The sequence below is a fragment of the Bos javanicus genome, chromosome X, assembly GCF_032452875.1.
Source record: "Bos javanicus breed banteng chromosome X, ARS-OSU_banteng_1.0, whole genome shotgun sequence".
Taxonomy (NCBI): Eukaryota; Metazoa; Chordata; class Mammalia; order Artiodactyla; family Bovidae; genus Bos; species Bos javanicus.
In genome coordinates this window covers 58,375,438-58,394,527 of record NC_083897.1, presented here as the reverse complement: position 1 = coordinate 58,394,527, position 19,090 = coordinate 58,375,438, and the positions used below count along the sequence as shown (strand labels likewise).

The 19,090-nt window shown below is 42.0% G+C and overlaps 1 protein-coding gene across 4 annotated transcripts in view; it reads right to left on the bottom strand.

The window, feature by feature from the left end:
• The window catches only part of MID2 (midline 2), a 108,984-nt gene that overhangs the window by 33,539 nt on the left and 56,355 nt on the right, over window positions 1-19,090 (bottom strand). The window lies entirely within an intron of this gene.

Below are 19,090 nucleotides of genomic sequence, written 5' to 3'. Positions count from 1 at the left end.
TAACAGCTAAGCATGCACAACTTCTTCAGTACCTCCCTCATAAGATCCACTCCTAGAAGAAGGGTAGAGATGATGATATTAATGATGCAAGGGCATTGAAGCACCATAGACAGGAAGGTCTCTGGCCTCTGGTATATCATGATGGTTAATGGAAGGCTGGGCAGAAGGACAGATGAGATGGGGGCATATTATTCCCACTGTTCAATTCCCTTTAATCTAGCACCCTGTCCTCCTGTTGTTCTTTTGCAAAGAGAGTACAAAGATATAAGTATGTCAGGGAAAGAGGATCCCTCTCCATAGGCACAAGAATACTAAGGTTAACCTTAAAACAACATATTTCTACCATCCTAATAAAAATGTTTTCAGTTTTCCTTGTTCCTTTCTAATTTTAAAATATATGAATGTTTAGCTCTATCTTCATATTAAGTATATGATTGTGTAGATGTATTTTCACACAGTTGTCATCATGTCTTAATAGATATCTCTTACTCTGGGTTGTCCAGTATCTGAATACCTTTCCTATTTGTGGATACTGACTACATCAAAATATCCTTACTGCAAAGTCAGGATGGGAGGGTGAAAAAAAAAAAGCCACCATTCTTCATCGTCTTCCCATGTACTGCCTTCTCCTGCCCATCTCTACTACTGTAGACATTAGATAATATGAAGTCCCTAGCTGGGCTAAAATGAGCACAGAGGATCTTTGGGCTGCCTAAATGTAAAGGGAAAGAAAAAGGAACCAAACTTATGTCTTTTAAGCACTCAATGTATCAAGTACTTTATAGATAAATTATTTCATATAATTATCATAACCACTTTATAATATAGGAGCTATTTTTATTTCCATTTCACAAATGGGAAAACCGAGGCTAAGAGAATTTTAGTGACTTGGTCGAGACTGCCCAGGTGGGAAGTAGTGAGAACAGAATTCAAACAAGATGTGTCAAGGGAAACTCCTGGGCTGGCAAGGTGGGCAGATAAGGTTCAGTTCCATTTCAGCAGCCATCACAGAGGGAAGCTCAATCATTCCAAGAGTCTATTCAAGGATCATTTGAGTAGAGCTCTAAAAAGCTGAGGCATAGACAATGGATTTCTTGAGCAGCAAAACTGAAGTCGTTAGATGTGCTTCATTAGCAAGGTAGGGCTGCATTTTCACCTGCTAGCCCTCTTTAGCAGAGAAGGCAATGGCACCCCACTCCAGTACTCTTGCCTGGAAAATCCCATGGATGGAGGAGCCTGGAAGGCTGCAGTCCATGGGGTCGCTAAGAGTCGGACACAACTGAGCGACTTCACTTTCACTTTGCACTTTCATGCATTGGAGAAGGAAATGGCAACCCACTCCAGTGTTCTTGCCTGGAGAATCCCAGGGATGGGAGAGCCTGGTAGGCTGCTGTCTATGGGGTTGCACAGAGTCGGACACGACTGAAGTGACTTAGCAATAGCCCTCTTTAGAGGGCTCCTTTATGTACTCCAAGCCCAGCAAGATACCTGTCACTAGGCCCCACTGTCTCCTCTCTTACCCTCTAAGGTCCCTGCTGGTCAATTTTCTGTTTCCTATTAAACTGAAATTAAATACGCTTGCTGAATTTCAACCTTCTTTTGGTTTATTTTCACTTGCCAGAAGGGAAATGCCACAGTGAGAGCTTCCATTTATTCTGAATGAACAGTCCCACTCTGGCCATCCTAATTTTTTTCTCAGACTGCTCACCTCTCCCTAAATTGGCTCTTCCTTTCCAAGGCAGATAATATCACCCTCTCAAAGAATTCCCACTCATGTGGGAATCAGAGATTCATCTAGTGCTCCCTGGATCTCTGCAGAGACTCTTTGGAGACATAAGACAGTTCCTATTTATAGCCGCTGATGGTATAGTACACAGTGGTGTGGTGCCTTATTTCTTTTATTTCAGCCCTTGGAGTAACCTTGACCTAACACTCACTGTATGCCAGGCACTGTCCTGAATAGTTTATATACTAGGTCTCTCAAACATCAAAACAACCCTATGGATCTTTTAATTAAAATACCAGCAGAAGCTTTCTAAGGCAGTGCTTCATCTCTCTAAAAGGATCTATTTAAATGGATGCCATATTATTTGAAAGTGAAAATGAAGGTCACTCAGTCATGTCATGAAGTTTGGGGCTTCCCTGGTGGCTCAGTTGGTAAAGAATCCACCTACAATGCAGGAGACCTGGGTTTGATTCCTGGGTTGGGAAGATCCCCTGGGAAAGGTAACAGCTACCCACTCCAGTATTGTGGCCTGGAGAATTCCACGGACAGAGGAGCCTGGCAGGTTACAGTCCATGGGGTTACAAAGAGGTGGACATGACTGGGTGACTTTCACTTTCATATTATTTGGGACTATTTTGATTACTTTTAATAAAACCAATTCTAGCTTCACCTGAAAAAAAAAAAAAAAAAAAAAACAACCCTATGAAGGAGGTACCATTAGGCCCATTTTACAGATAAGGAAACCTGAGCACAGAGAAACTGACTTGCTCAAGGCCCCACCCCTAGTAAGTGGCAGAGATGGAATTTGAGCCCAGAGCATCCATCTCTAGGAGTTCACACCTTTAACTATCATACTAAACTGTCTCTCCAGTCTAGTGTAGCAGAATCCTGTCTTCAGCTCCTGAGAATCGTTACCTCTTCTGCACTATCCATCTTTATTTTGTCATTGTATTCTCTTTAGTGTTTTCAGACTATCTATGTTCCCCCAGAAGGCCATGTACATCCATGTCTTGTGCCTTTGCTCAAGACTGTACTTTCACTTAGAAACTCATTTCACTATTTATTTGTTCAACAAAGTTCTACTTATCGTCCCAAACCCAGGTCAAAGATTGTCACTTCTGAAACTTTCTCTCACCTGCTTGGATACAATTGATTCCCTATTTATATTCCCATAGCACTTTATATCGGAGAAGGCAATGGCACCCCACTCCAGTACTCTTGCCTGGAAAATCCCATGGATGGAGGAGCCTGGTGGGCTACAGTCCATGGGGTCGCTAAGAGTCGGACACAACTGAGCGACTTCACTTTCACTTTGCACTTTCATGCATTGGAGAAGGAAATGGCAACCCACTCCAGTGTTCTTGCCTGGAGAATCCCAGGGACCGGGGAGCCTGATGGGCTGCCGTCTGTGGGGTCGCAAAGAGGCAGACACGACTGAAGCGGCTAAGCATGCACACACAATACTTTATATATAATTCTATCATATCATTTACTACCTTATAGGAATTTATTAATTTGACTTTCCTGAGCAAACATGAGCTCCGGAGGCCAGGGGCTGTGTATTATTTGACTATATCTCCAGCACAGTGACTGGCATATGGTTGGTGTTCAGTAAATATTTGTTGCATTGAATTGAATGGAGAGCAGTATCTTACTGCTTGTCAGACATGTTCACTTAGTTACTCAAGTTATCATAACTCAGTATGTCTAAAAACAAACTCATCATCTTCCCTCTAAACCCAGCTTCCATCTCTGATTTCCTCTTTTAAGTTAATGCTATCATTATTGCACTTGTTCAGGTTCAGTTATCTAATTCTTCCTCATCCCCACATAAAATCACAGCAGTCCCAAAGTCCTCCCCTCCTTTCTTTTCAATCTCACTAAAGTCCTTCTGGTAATACAATGAGGCTCTGAACCAAGGAAACAATAAATTGAAGCCCTCATCACCTTTTATTGAATATTATTATAAAAGCCTCATTAATTCATCTCCCTACCTGCAGAATCTTTGCTTTGCTTTCTTTCATAATCCATCCTATCCCCTGAAACCAGGAAAAATCATCACCATCTTTATCATCAACCAGGCATTAATCATCTCTTGTATGCAATGCATTATGCTCAGGACCTACCCTTAATAAATGTACAATCCAAAAGGGTGATAAGGCTTCAACTTTTTGGCTCCTTGGCCAATTTTATGGGAAAAAACACCTACATATAAAAGAAATCAAGGTAATATAAGTGAAATGTCAATGAGTGATGTAGGCTATAATGTATACAAATTGAAGGGAAAGATCAGTCTCAGTGGGGAATTGGAGAAAAGATGCCTGAATGAAGCGGGACTTGAAAATGGATAGGACTCAGATTTAAAAGGTGATAAGGGGGAAATTTTGAGCCAAGATAATGAGATTGAACCTTACTTCAGTGAGATTGAACCTTATCAAAAAATATATAGTATCTTTGAAAATTTTGCAGGGGAAGAAAGAAGGTAAGATGGTGGGAGAATAACTATAATAAAATTTCTTAAGAAGATGAACTTGGGTTAATTTAATTGGGGGTAATAGCAAGCATGGGCTTCCCAGGTGGAGCTGTGGTAAAGAATCTGTCTGCCAATGCAAGAGGCATAAGAGTCATGGGTTCAATTCCTGGGTCAGGAAGATCCCCTGGAGTAGGAAATGGCAACCCACTCCAGTATACTTGCCTAGAAAATTCAATGGACAGAGAAGCCTGGTGGGTTACAGTCCCTGGTATTGCAAAGAGCTGGACACAACTGAGCACATACATACATATACACGCAGCAGCACCAAGCATGGGGACAATTTAGGAGGCTCCTGTGATGTGAACAGGGCCTAGCCAAGGAGGGTAACAGGAATTGAAAGGAAAGGTCAAAAACGAGAAGCATCCCTTTGCTTAATAATCTTCAATTAGACAACAAGCTCCTTGAGGAAAGTTTTTATGCCATTTTGTTTCTCCCACTGCAATAGGCACAATGCCTAAACACAACAAACATGAAACATTTGCTGATGGATTTAGCAAAGTGAAAAATCAAAACAGGAATGGAAAACATTAAAAAATATACTACAGTAAATGCATTTTGTAGAGAAAATGCAGGATGAAATGAGAGAGTTTGAGTGTGGTTTGGACAGTTACATCAGGCAAAATGAAACAGCTAGATGCAACTAGTAGAGCAGACAGTTGGCTGAAGAGGCAAAATCCCAAACTCAAGGTAAAGCAGTGACATTAACATTTTTCCATGTCAAGAAGCAGCCCAAAAGAGCAGGGTCCTTAAGTGTTTTCTGAACAGGAAATACTCCAGGGAAAATCTGTCTTTATGATGTAAATAAAACATCTCAAATTGCTTGGAAGGCACTTGAAACCCCTGATATTTTCCTTGTCTGCAGTTTTCTTTGAAAATCCACTGAGGTATTCCACTCGCTTATTAACCCTCAGATGAAAACAACAGGGGTTACTTTTTTCCAACTGGGGTTACCTTGATAAGCATTCTTGGTTGGTTCATTGGTCAGTTGGTTGGTGGTTTGTGGAAGACCCCAGATTTTTATTTGAACCTTGTTCTTTGGTTTAGATTAGCGTGTTTGACTAAATGGCTTTATGTGTGTGGAAAAATCTATCCTCCCTGAAAATCCAACTAGGGGTATATTGTCACCCTGCTTATTTAACTTATATGCAGAGTACATCATGAGAAACACTGGGCTGGATGAAGCACAAGCTGGAATCAAGATTGCTAGGAGAAATATCAATAACCTCAGATATGCAGATGACACCACCCTTATGGCAGAAAGTGAAAAAGAACTAAAGAGCCTCTTGATGAAAGTGAAAGAGGGGAGGGAAAAAGTTGGCTTAAAACTCAACATTCAGAAAACCAAGATCATGGCATCGGTTCCGATCACTTCATGGGAAATATATGGGGAAACAGTGGGAACAGTGGCTGACTTTATTTTCTTGGGCTCCAAAATCACTGCAGATGGTGATTGTAGCCATGAAACTAAAAGATGCTTACTCCTTGGAAGGAAAGTTATGACCAACCTAGACAACATATTAAAAAGCAGAGATATTACTTTGCCAACAAAGGTCCATCTAGTCAAGGCTATGGTTTTCCAGTAGTCATGTATGGATATGGGAGTTGGACTACAAAGAAAGCTGACTGCCAAAGAATTGATGCTTTTGAACTGTGGTGTTGGAGAAGACTCTTGAGAGTCCCTTGGACTGCAAGGAGATCCAACCAGTCCATCCTAAAGGAAATCAGTCCTGGGTGTTCATTGGAAGGACTGATGTTGAAGCTGAAACTCTAAATACTTTGGCCACCTGACGCAGAGAGCTGACTCATTTGAAAAGACCCTGATGCTGGGAAAGATTGAGGGCAGGAGGAGAAGGGGACGACAGAGGATGAGATGGTTGGATGGTATCACCGACTCAATGGACATGAGTTTGAGTAAACTCCGGGAGTTGGTGATGTACAGAGAGGCCTGGCGTGCTGCAGCCCATGGGGTTGCAAAGAATCGGACATGACTGAGTGACTGAACTGAACTGTGTAAAGAAAGGGGAGTTTCTGATGTTTTAGACTGAGTCTCAGTGCCAGTCTTATAAGGCCTAAGTATTAGGACACACAGCCCTTCCTGTTAAGCCTCCAGATCTGTTCTGCTCTGTGCTCTCTTTTTTCTTCCCAAAGGCAGCAAGAATTTGACTGGCAAGTTTCTTTCCCATTGCCCACCCCACTCTATTTCCTGTAGTTCTTTTCCTACCTCTTAGTTGAAAGATTAAACCCAGAGTCAGACCTTGTCTTCCCCAATTTCCACCCTTCCCTGACACAAACACACAGATTCTCTGAAGGATTTACAAGGAAATCAATATGTAGGGGTTCACAAAAGCCACCGAGGTTTAAGAGGATGCAAAAATTTGTTTTGGTTAATTGTTTCTATTCCCTATTGAAATGTAAATGGACTAACCTTTTTACCCCTCCCTTCTTTTACAGAGCTTGTTTGAGAGTTTTTTGGGAGAACTCCCATATACTCATTCTTTTGGTCCTTTATCCCTGGGTTTAAAGTTCATCATCTTTCCCTCCAACTCACCCCCAGGAGAAACTTCTCCACTTACACCCTCTCCTTAGCTCAGTTGCATCCATCAGTCCTACAGAGCACCACAATGCAGTTCAGGAGGAACTGATAATTTATGTTCACGTAGAATAATATGTATGAAGTAGTGGATGAGCCCTCTATCTGCAATGAGCATTTGCAAACTCAAATGCAATTTATTTACACGGTAAGAGAACTCCTTGTTGACATCTCCATCTCACTGTAGTCTGCTCTAAAAGGTCAATGCCAGCCTCTTTTATTTTCTGAAATCTTCTGTTCAAATAGGTCTTCCCCTTCCACCTCAAAGATTTTGAAATGCCAGCATTAAAGATCACTTGGGGGACTTCTCTGGCAGTCCAGTGGTTAAGAATCCAACTTCCAATGCAGAGGACATGGGTTCAACCCCTAGTTGGGGAACTGAGATCCCACATGTTGTGGGGCAACTAGGCCCACACACCACAACTAGAGAGAAGCCACAACTAGAGAAGCCTGCTTGCCGCAGTGAAGATCCCATGTGCCCCAACTAAGACCCAACACAGTCAAATAAATATTTAAAAAATCATTTGGGGAAGTTTTCATTTCAGCACTTACTGAGTGCCTGGGCTTCCCTGGTGGCTCAGAAATGGTAAAGAATCTTTCTGCAATGCAGGAGATCTGGGTTCGATCCTTGGGTTGGGAAGATGCCCTGGAGAAGGGAATGGCTACCCACTACAGTATCCTGGCCTGGAGAATTCCATGGACAGGGAGCCTAATGGGCTACAGTCTATGGGGTCACAAAGAGTCAGACACAACTGAGTGACTAACACTTTCACTTTCCACTTTTATCGAGTGTCTACATCACACACATGGCACTAGGTGGCTTCCTGAGTGAGACCAAAATGATGAAAAAGACTCAGCTTCTGGCCTTCAAGTCACTTATAGTCTAGCGCAAAATACGACTATGAATTCAATTAATTACAATTTAATAAATAGCAGCAGAAGAAATATAATAGGATACAAACAAAGCTGTAGGAGAGCATAGAGAAGGGAAAGTAATTTGGCCTGTGGAAAAGGACAGTCAGGAGATTAGGGAAGGTTTCATGTAGCTGAGCTGGTTTTGAAGGACAAACAAGACATGGGCAGGCAGAAATGAGGTTTAAGGCAAGAGAATTGCAGGCAGAGAGAATAATATGAATAGCATAAGCAAAAACAGAGGCAGAAAAGCAGAGAACGTGTTTGGGTAAAGCAGATCAGCCTGAGAGATGCAAGGGAGGGAAATAAGGCTAGAAATGAAGACTGCAGATGTATTCTAGAAAGCTGCACTGTGATTTGGAGTCTCTAAACTTAGCCGGATAAAATGTCAGGATCTTAGCACCATGTTGTTGTTGTTTAGTCACTCAGTCGTGTCCGAGTCTTTGCGACCCATGGACTATAGCCCATGAGGCTCCTCTGTCCATGGAATTCTCCAGGCAAGGATACTGGAGTGGGTTGCCATTTCTTTCTCCAGGGGATCATCCCAACCCAGGGATTGAACCCGCATCTCCTGCATTGGCAGGTAGATTCTTTAGAGCTGTGCCACCAGGGAAGCTTGTGTTTAGGCATACATGTTCACATTTGTGGGGTAAATACACAAGGGTGAGATCTAGAGAGTTTTGTATCTTCAGAGAGGGTTATAAGCAAAGCACTGTGCTTCATAAAACAAGCAGTAGAGTGGCAAGAATACTGGATGGGGAGTCAGAAGACCCTGTCATTGATCAGTAATATGATATTGGGCAAGCCCTTCTCTCTAGGCCTCATATTTCCATCTTTAAAGTGAGGGGCTAGGAACTGATGATTTCTTCAGTCTTTTGATGATCCAGCAATTCTGTGGTTCTGAAGAGACAGAAAGGAGGTTTTTGCCTCATTTCACGTAGGATTTATAGCTCTCTATATAGAATCCCAGGTGCAAGCCTAGATTATACTTCTCCCACTTCTTGCATGTTCTAAACAGCTGCCTTGTGTGGAAAGAGAATATATGGCAGAAAGTAACTAACCCTAAGGCTACCAAGGCTTAGAGTTCTGATCCCTGAGGAGAAAGGATTCTAAAACCAACACAGACACGCAACATGGCACAGGGTCATTCCTAAGGCATGTATATGGAACAAATTGCCCCCCCCCCCCCCCGCTCTCTCTGTTGCCAAGATTTTTGTTAGTTACTCAGGTAAAATAAACATAGAATACATGTGTTGATACATGTGTGTACACTGTATAAATGCTACATTACATGCATTTTTATACTATACAATTTTTTTTCCAAATCAGGAAGGAATTACCCAAAATGTTTGTAACATTTAACTCTATGGAATGTGATTATCTTGAGAGGCAACTGAGAGGAAAAGAAGTATGTGAGCACGTGCTCTCTCTCTATCACACACACACACACACACACACACCCTGGTTAAATCATGGACAAGAGCCAGCCTGCTGGAGTGTAAATCCTGGCTGTGTCATTTACTTGTTATATGTATGACCTTGGGCAAATTATATAAACTCTATTTCTCAGTTTCTTTTGTAAAATGGCAGTGATAATAATAGTGCCAACTTCATAGGGTAAGTGGGAGAAGTGAATGAGTTAAAATACACGGAGCAATGAGAACAGTACCTAGCACATCATAAGCACCCACAGCCTGACAGGAAACATGTCTTCAGTTGATGTCCCTGTCTGTCAGAAGGCCTTCCACATCCTGGTTCCCTGAGTCCAATATACTAGGATTCTTACACTTCTAGATGCCCTGGCTGCCGCCTCCCCATCCACACTACTTTTCTAGCTTCAGCACTCCCATCCCCCACCTACCTTTATCCACAACCCCTCACCCACACCTCTGCCACAAAATTAAACTTAAGCACTAAAGGCAGTAGATTGCTTAACTCTGCTTCAGGAATTTTTTTTTTTTTTTTGTCTCCTAAGCTACAGCTACTCCAGTACACGGGACTCAAAATCCTATTAATAGTTTTACATGTCTCCCAGTCCTGAAGGCAGTGACCCCCTGCCTTAAAGTGAACAGATAAAATCCATTAAAAAGCCCTGCTTCATTTAATTATTTTTATCTAAAGGTGATGGAATCATCTTTGAAATGTTGCCCTGTTTTCCTTTAGGAAAAAAAAAAAAAAAACAAGGTAGTCTCATCTTCCTTTTCCTTTTATACATTTGAACCTTCCTGACACAAAGGACTGTGGAGGTGGTATGTGTGATGCAGTGCTTTAAAAAAGCAGTCCCCAACCATTTTGGCACCAGGGACTGGTTTTGTGGAAGACAATTTTTCCAAGGAACAGTGGTGGGGGAATGGTTTCGGGATAATCCAAGCCCATTACATTTATTATGCTTAATGGCACCCCACTCCAGTACTCTTGCCTGGAAAATTCCATGGACGGAGGAGCCTGGTTGGCTGCAGTCCATGGGGTCGCTAGGAGTCGGACACGACTGAGCAACTTCACTTTCACTTTTCACTTTCATGCACTGGAGAAGGAAATGGCAACCCACTCCAGTGTTCTTGCCTGGACAATCCCAGGGACGGGGAGCCTGGTGGGCTGCCGTTTATGGGGTCGCACAGAGTTGGACACGACTGAAGTGACTTATCATAGCATAGCATTTCTATTATTATTACATCAGCTTCACCTCAGATCTTCAGGCATTAGATTCTGGAGGCTGGGGACCCCTGCTTTAAAGTGTGATCTGGATTAACACCTTAGCTTAGATACTGCCACAGTAGGTGTAACATCTGCATCATAAACATTGTGGTTTCTTAATTTTTCCAGCTTTATTGAGATATGATTGACATACAACATTGTGTAAATTTAAGGTGTACAATATGATGATTTGATATGCTAATATATCACAATAGAATTATCACAATAATTAAGGTGAAGTTAACATGTACTTCACCTCACATTGTTACATATATGTGTGTATCTGTGTGTGTGTATGTCTGTGAGAACATCTAAGATGCACTCTGTTAGCAACTTTCAAGTACACATACAGTCTTGTTAAGTATAATAAAAAAAATCTCTAAAAAAACCAAACTCATAGAAAGAGACCATTGCCTTTTCTTGACTGGATTGTTATGACAGTAATAAATTTTTTGCTGCTCAGCAAGTTGAGAGGTTTTCATTACAGTTTCTTGATAATTAGTCAGATGTCCAATTTACTTCTCTTTCTCATCTCCTTTGCACAAAAAGTGGCTGCATGTTAAACAAAGCCCTTGGCCTCTTTTATCTGACATTTTGGAGTCTGAGAAGGTGGGGAAGTGGTCACTTGGGTGCTCCTGGGGTAGAATGGGAAGTGAGAAATTTGTTGTGTCCTTTCACTTTTTTGAGTACCCTGCCTGCTTTTTCTTTTCACCTTGTTCTCAACTAAGGTGTTCATTAATGATGGTTAAAGGTGTTAGTGTGGCATTAAGGGCTTCCTTGGTGGCTCAGCGGTAAAGAATCCGCCTGCAGTGGGGTAGACCTGGGTTCGATCCCTGTGGGGAAGATTCCCCTGGAGAAGGAGATGGCAATCCCCTCCAGTATCCTCACCTGGGAAATCCCATGGACAGAGGAGCCTGGCAGGCTACAGTCCATGGGGTTGCAAAAGAGTCAGACATGACTTCTGCTTCATTGACTACGCTAATGCCTTTGACTGTGTGGATCACAACAAACTGGAAAATTCTTAAACAGATGGAAATACCAGAACTTTTCTGTCCCCTGATAAACCTGTTGCGGGTCAAGACAAGAGTTAGAACTGGATGTGAAATAACTGACTGGTTAAAAATTGGGAAATAAATACGACAAGGCTGTATATTGTCACCTTGCTTATTTAACTTAAATGCAGAGTACATCATGCAAAATACTGGGTTGGATGAAGCACAAACTGGAATCAAGGTTGCCAGGAGAAATATCAACAACCTCAGATATGCAGATGATGCCACCCTTATGGCAGAAAGTGAAAAGGAATTAAAGAGCCTCTTTATGAGGATGAAGGACTTCCTTGGTGGCTTAGCTGGTAAAGAATCCACCTGTAATATTAGGGAGACCTGGTTTCAGTCCCTGGGTTGGGAAGATCCCCTGAAGAAGGGAAAGGCTACTCACTCCAGTATTCTGGCCTAGAGAATTCTGTGGACTGTATAGTCCATGGGGTTGCAAAGAGTTGGACACGACTGAGTGACTTTCACTTTCACTTCACGAGGGCAAAAGAGATCATGGCATTTGCTCTCATCACTTCATGGCAAATAGAAGGGGGAAAGTGGAAACAGTGCCAGATTTTATTCTCTTGGGATCTAAAATCACTGCAGACAGTGACTGCAGCCATGAAATTAAAAGATGCTTGCTCCTTGGAAGAAAAGCTATGACAAGCCTAGACAGCATATTGAAAGACAGAGACATCTCTGCCAACAAAGGTTCATCTAGTCAAAGCTATGGTTTTTCCAGTAGTCATGTATAAATGTGAGAGTTGGACCATACAGAAGGCTGAGCACCAAAGAACTGACTCTTTCAAACTGCGGTGCTGGAGGAGACTCTTTTTGTGTGTGTGTGTGTGTGGGCTTTGAGAGTCCCTTGGACAGCAAAGAGATCAAACCAGTCCATCCTAAAGGAAATCAGTCCTGAATATTCACTGGAAGGACTGATGTTAAAGATGAAGTTCCAATACTTTGGCCACCTGATGCGAGCAGCTGACTCATTGGAAAAGACCCTGATGCAGGGAAAGATTGAAGGCAAAAGGAGAAAGGAGTGGCAGAGGATGAGACGGTTAGATATCCATATCTCTCAATGGATATGAATTGGAGCAAACTCTGGGAGATGGTGAAGGACAGGGAAGCCTGGCATGCTGCAGTCTATAGGGTCACAAAGAGTCAGATACGATTTAATGACTGAATAACAACAAATATGAGCTTAAACTTATTTCAACATTTAAAAGAAAAAAGAAAGAAAATTCTAGAAGTCCCACAATGTTTTAGGCAAGTCTCATGAGCCAATATTTTTGTATTTTTCTGAAATTATAGCCAATATGTCTTTAGGACTTTGCTTAAATGGCATCTCCTCTCATACTCTACTTTGCACCCTAGGTTTATTTTTACCCATAACACGTATAACCCCTAGTAAAAATACGCTTGTTTATCATGTATCTCTCCCAACTAGAATGAAAGCTTCTTAAAGAATCTGTTTTGTGCTGTCTATGGGGTCGCACAGAGTCGGACACGACTGAAGCGACTTAGCAGCAGCAGCAGTATACCCTCAACACCTAGAATAGTGCCTGGCACATTGCAGGTACTCAACAAATATCTGTTGAATTAATGAATGAATGTGAGTATGCTGGCCCTGAAATAAAGGTAAAATGCAAAATTATATACAAGGTTACATTTCATTACATGAGAGAAATTTCCCTTATATTTTCTTTCCACACAATTACTCAAAATGACAATCGTGTTCTGTCATTTATGTATTGTTTGCTGATTATGAAAGATTTGGAAAAATTTGTAATAACAACCTAGGTGCTAGGTAACCACATATTCTGAAATAGTTTTCCACTCAATGTTAAAAGAAAGGAAAAGTTACCTCTCTTGGGTAATCAGCTATGCTTTACTCACCCTTTTGCGTGAGGGCTTCCCTGATAGCTCAGTTGGTAAAGGATCTGCCTGCAATGCAGTAGACCCTGGTTCAATTCCTGGGTTGGGAAAATCCCCTGGAGAAGGGATAGGCTACCTACTCCAGTATTCTTGGGCTTTCCTGGTGGCTCAGCTGGTAAAGAATCTGCCTGCAATGTTGGAGACCTGGGTTCAATCTCTGGGTTGGAAAGATCCCCTGGAGAAAGGAAAGGCTACCCACTCCAGTATTTTGGCCTGCAGAATTCCATGGACTGTATAGACCATGGGGTCACAAAGATTCAGACAGGACTGATCAGCTTTCACTTTCACTTTCATGATGTGTGAAAGATTACACTTACAACAACAAGCCACCAGAGGGTACTGTTTATTCAATTATCCTTTCTCAATATCTATTGCGTACCAAGCCATGTGCTGGGTATAAAAAAGTGGAGAGCACACAGTATGCATTCTCAGAGTTTACAGTCTAGTGGAGAGACAGATCAATACATAGAATTTCTAAGACAGAAGTACGCATAGGGTGCTTCAGGTACACAGGGGAAGGAGAGAGAGAGAGAGAGTACAGAGCATGCGTGATGGGTTCCTGGAGGAGGGGATGCCTGAGCTGAGTCTTAAGAGACAAGCAGTAGTCAGCCAGGAGAAGAGGGGAGGAGTGGAAGTTCTATGAGGGCAGGGGCCATCTTCACACTGTATTTCCAATGCCTAGCCCAAGGCAGAAATATGCCTAAATATCTGTGGAATTAATGAAAAAAGTAAAAAGTGCAGATAGTAAAGAGCACATGCTAGAGGTAGGTAGGGTCCAGACTATGATAGATCTTATAAACCTTTATCTTAATCATGGTGGAGAACCACTGAATTGTTTGTGGTAGGGGAATGACATATGGGCTTCGCATTTTTTAAAGTTCATTCCCACAACAATGTGGAAAGTGGATTAGAGAAGGGGACAGCATGACTCAGATAGCCCAGTTAGGAACTGTGGTTTCCAAAATGAATATGTCATGGCCACTGCCTTTAAGAAGCTTATAGTCCACAGAAGGAAATGAGATGGAATCTGGTCATTCTAATACAGCCAAGCAGGCAGTGTACCAGAGGTGATGCACTGGCTGCTCTGCCCAAGGTCTTGCAGCTGGTGGGTGGCAGAGCCAGTAACAGAAACCAGGTTTCCTGATTCCGAGTCTAGGGCTCTTCCCCAAGCTCTCCTTTTAACTGCCTTTCACAACCACAGAATTATGTAAGGGAAAGAGAGCAGGGCGAGCCAATGAAAAATTATGCTTTCTTTAGCCTCAGACTAGACTGTGGGGAGCATTTACCCTCCCCAAGACCTTTGTTTCTGGGTGATGGCTGCAGTATTCTGGTACTTCCTATAAACATATGGAGCAAGAGAGCCCAGGAAATTCACATTCTGACAGTTAAGGTTAGAGAAACCACCATTCTGAGAAAGAAGTCATTCTTTATGAGGCAGGGGACTTCAGATGACAAAAGGGAAAAAAAATGGTTCCATGTTCAAAAAAAGAAGATGGTCACTAGAAAGAACAAGGGCCCAAGTGGAAGAGTGAAAATAGCTGCTATGTGCGTGCTTAGCTGTGTCTGACTCTCTGCAACATAATAGACTGTAGCTGGCCAGGCTCCTCTGTCCATGGCAAGAATACTGGAGTGGGTTGCCATTTCCTTTTCCAGGGGATCTTCCCAACCCAGGGATTGAACCCATGTCTCCTGCATTGGCAGGCAGATTCTTTACCAATGCCCCACCTGGGAAGCCCTGAAAATAGCTGAAGAAGGGGCTATATTGTTTATAAGCTGTGGAGGGACCTGAAGAATTCTGTATAAGAGCATCAGTGAAAAAGGAGACCCCAGAAAAATGTCCAATTCCATAAGCAGGTAACAAAGATGCCTGGACAACGTATTTTCAGGAGTCCCAACTACCTCATGAGCCAGGACAGGGACCAGAGCTAAGGGGTTTCTATATGGGAAAGTCCAAGGAAATAAAGGGGTCCTGAGGAGAGCCCTTGGTCAGGCTATCTTGGTGGGGATGGGGTTGGGGATGGACAGAGACAGAGAGAGTGAGAGCATGTACAAGCACATGCATCCATGTGAACACTCTGTGGGAAGGATTCCTGGGTGTCCTGGGGTAAGGGTTTATCTTTACTAAACCAAAAATCAAATTGAAAGTAGTTAAAAGAATGGGCTTTGAAGTTAGACAGCCTCAGGTTAGCCTCCCAGCTCTGCTGCTTACCAATGACCTGTCTGGTCTTGGGCAAGCAGCCTAAGTTTCCTCTTTTGCAAATGAGGATGAGACTAGTATCCAGCCTTGTAAGGGTTTGTACACGTTTATTAGATTAAGCAACAGAAATAAAGCACCAAATGCATTTTCTGATATATAATAGGTAGTCAGATAGTTGTTTTTTCTTTTGTTTTGATTTTCCTACTACTGCTCTGATGATGATGATGACTGTAGCTACTCTTGCTACTCTTCTGGGGTTGTCTGCAGAACAAATGAGCAAGCGCTCTTTTATCATCTGGGTTATTTTTATTCAGTTTCTATATCTGTTTTTCTTTCTGGAACATCCTGGGTCATGATTGCTTTTCTCTGAGAGTACCGTATCCCTTTTCTTATACTTCTTCCCACACCTAAGCATCAAGATCTCATGCCCAAAGGTAGTTACTTCCATAACTGTGGGACAGGGTTTGTCTTGCCTCTGAAGATAAGATGGTCTCTCTTCCTACCAGGAGCCAGACCATCACCTTCTCCCTCCATTTAGAGTAGAAGGCTGGTGCCAAAATGGAGATTAACTGCTGATTTCTGACAAAACACTGATTACATTTCACATCTTTGGCTGGGAAGGAATGTGGCTGGCTCAAGCATGTTATTCTCTGCTTTTCTGCTCTGGGCTCTCCCCATAATTATCACAATTCCCTAGGCTCAGAGCCCAAAAGATATTAGGCTGAATCTCGAAGAAATAGGTGTGTAAGCAAGAAAGCTAACACATTCCCTTACTTATAAAAAATATAATAGTGTAATTACATTCTGTTTCAGTTTCCTCTGCAATGCTCCCTAATGGAGAGGACCCCATCTGTCCTGTACTATAAGCTCCAAGCAGCATAAAGCAGTATACCTTGGAGGCTCATTAAAATACTTGTTAATGCATTGATGAATATGCACCTTCCCACATACAACCCCTGCTCTGTAGCTCAGGGATTCACTGGTTAGCCTGCCTGTGGTATTGATGAGGAAAGATGAGAGGCAGTTGTCAAACATATGAACAGAAAGTATGGTATTATGCAAGTATTACTGGAATCACTGATGACCCTAGGTTATATCTAGGACTCTGTCCTGATGGGCATTGCTTTATGGTGATGAGCCCTGAGGCCCACATATATGTGAGTGTTTGCATGTGTATTTGTGTGTATATAATGCCTGAAATTCATAATCTCTCTCCACCTTTATTAGGACAAAGCAGGTAGGTCTGTGTCCCCCCAATCTCACACTTGCTCAGACAAAATGACACCTTTTGGGAGCTTACTTTCGCTTATAAGTCTGCCCTTGATCTTGACCTTAAGCTGATTCACGCTTGTGTGTGTGCTAAGTGGCTTCAGTCTTGTCTGACTCTTTGAGACCCTATGGACTGTAGCCCACTAGGCTCCTCTGTCCATGGGTTTCTCAGGCAAGAATACCAGAGTGGGTTGTCATGCCCTCCTCCAAGGGGATCTTCCCAACCCAGGGATCGAACCCACATCTCCTGTGGCTCCTGCATTGCAGGCAGATTCTTTACTGCTGAGCCACCAGGGAAGCCCTAACCTGATTCACCTATACATAAACAGTGGTGGTATAGTGGGGCATAGAATGTGATTTACTTTGGGTCCTTACTTTCTGCCTAGGGCTCAGGGTTCAGTTTCTCACTTTGAGAAGTTCACTACCTCCTAGAGAAAACACAAAGCAAAGGAGAAGGCATCTTAACTTGCTGGGAAATTCCAAAGAGCTGATCATCTTAATATAATGTAACTCTAACCAAGGAAATCATTGATTACAGTTGTGTAGTTATAGCTGTGTAGTGGTTATGGTTTAGACTAGAGAGTGCTTTCAGATATATTTGATGTCTATATTTGATCTTCACAACCTTATGAGGTTGCTAGAACAGGCATTACTGTCTGTGTTTTATGGATGAGAAAACTGAGACCCAGAAGGTAAAATGAGTTATCAAAGTCATATAAACTATGGAGTGGTGGAGCTACAACCCAAATTAGGTTTTCTAATTTCAAAGCCAGGGCTCCTTCAGATTTCCCATCATTCATTCTAACCATCAAAGTAATCCTGCTCTTTGATCACTCTCTTTGTAGCTATAACTATTTTGGGGGTAGAAAAAGCACTCTTCTTTTTTTTCTTCTTTTTGAGCATTTTTATGCACTAAGTTGCCATTTCTTCTCAGCATTTTTTTCTCCCAGGAGGCAACAAAGTAGACTGCAAAAAGCTCTGGATTTGAAGTCAAGCAGGTCTTATCTAGCTTTAATACTTATAAGCTGAGTGACCTCAGACAAGTTATTTAACATCTCTGAGCCCATCTTTCTGCCAAGTAAAACAGAAGCACTGCAATCTATCTTGCAGATTGTTCTAAAAACCAAATGAGAAAATAGAAATAACAGCCTTAGCACAGAACCCGGAACCTAATAGGAGTTAAATAAATATCGACGACCTAGAGGGTTGGGATGCAAGGATGGGAGGGAGGCTCAAGAGTGAGGGAATATGTGTTCATTATGGCTGATTTGCATTGTTATATGGCAGAAACCAACACAAGATTGTAAAGCAATTTTCCTCCAAATTAAAAGTAGGTTAAAAAAATATTGATGATCTTTCCCACTCCTCTCACACCCCTACTTGCTACTCTAGACTGGAAATATGCAGTACTTCTTTCCCAGAAAGTGAAAATTCAGTGTTTGATATATGTCTATACTTATTCATCTTACTGCAAAAAAAATAGGATGACTTGCATTTCAACTCTTAATGGTTTATCATTTTCAACTTATATTTCTGTAATCTTTTGTTGGTTAATGGAGATAGTTTTAGAATTTAAAACGTGTAGGTGTGTATATGTGCACATAAGAATGTGTTTCCAAATCATTTAAAGGCTTCAATTATTACTCAGGAGTTCCTTTCATTTTCTTCTTAATCTCATCTAGAACTTAAAGGGCTGGGTTGGCCTTATTTGAATAATGAGCTAACTTATTCAGTGACTTTGGTATGAACATATTGTGGAAATTCAGCTCTAAGATCTCTTACGAGTTCAAATCTCACATCTCCAGTACCAGATTCCAAATGCATTTTCTAAGGAAGGATACATCTACATATGGCCAATTTCTGTGGGCTGCCTTTAGACAGTATTGTGGTTTAGTTTTTGTACCTGGATCTTTCCCTGTTCTCACATTCACCTCACTGAGGAGCTTCAAACAATGTGACCCCCAAAAAAGGAGGGTAAATTGGGCATGGGAGAAAACTGGGCTAGTCCTGAGAGTGGGGAAATAGGACTTTGTGACAGAAATGGATTTGGCAGACAAAAAGGAAGCTAGACTATGATTCTGACTGGAGAGGGGGGTAGGGAAAATGAAAATGTTTTCCTCACACTGATATATTGCAGCCCTGATGTACTGGTTGCAGTGAATGTACATTACTATTACCATTTTAAACATTTTTA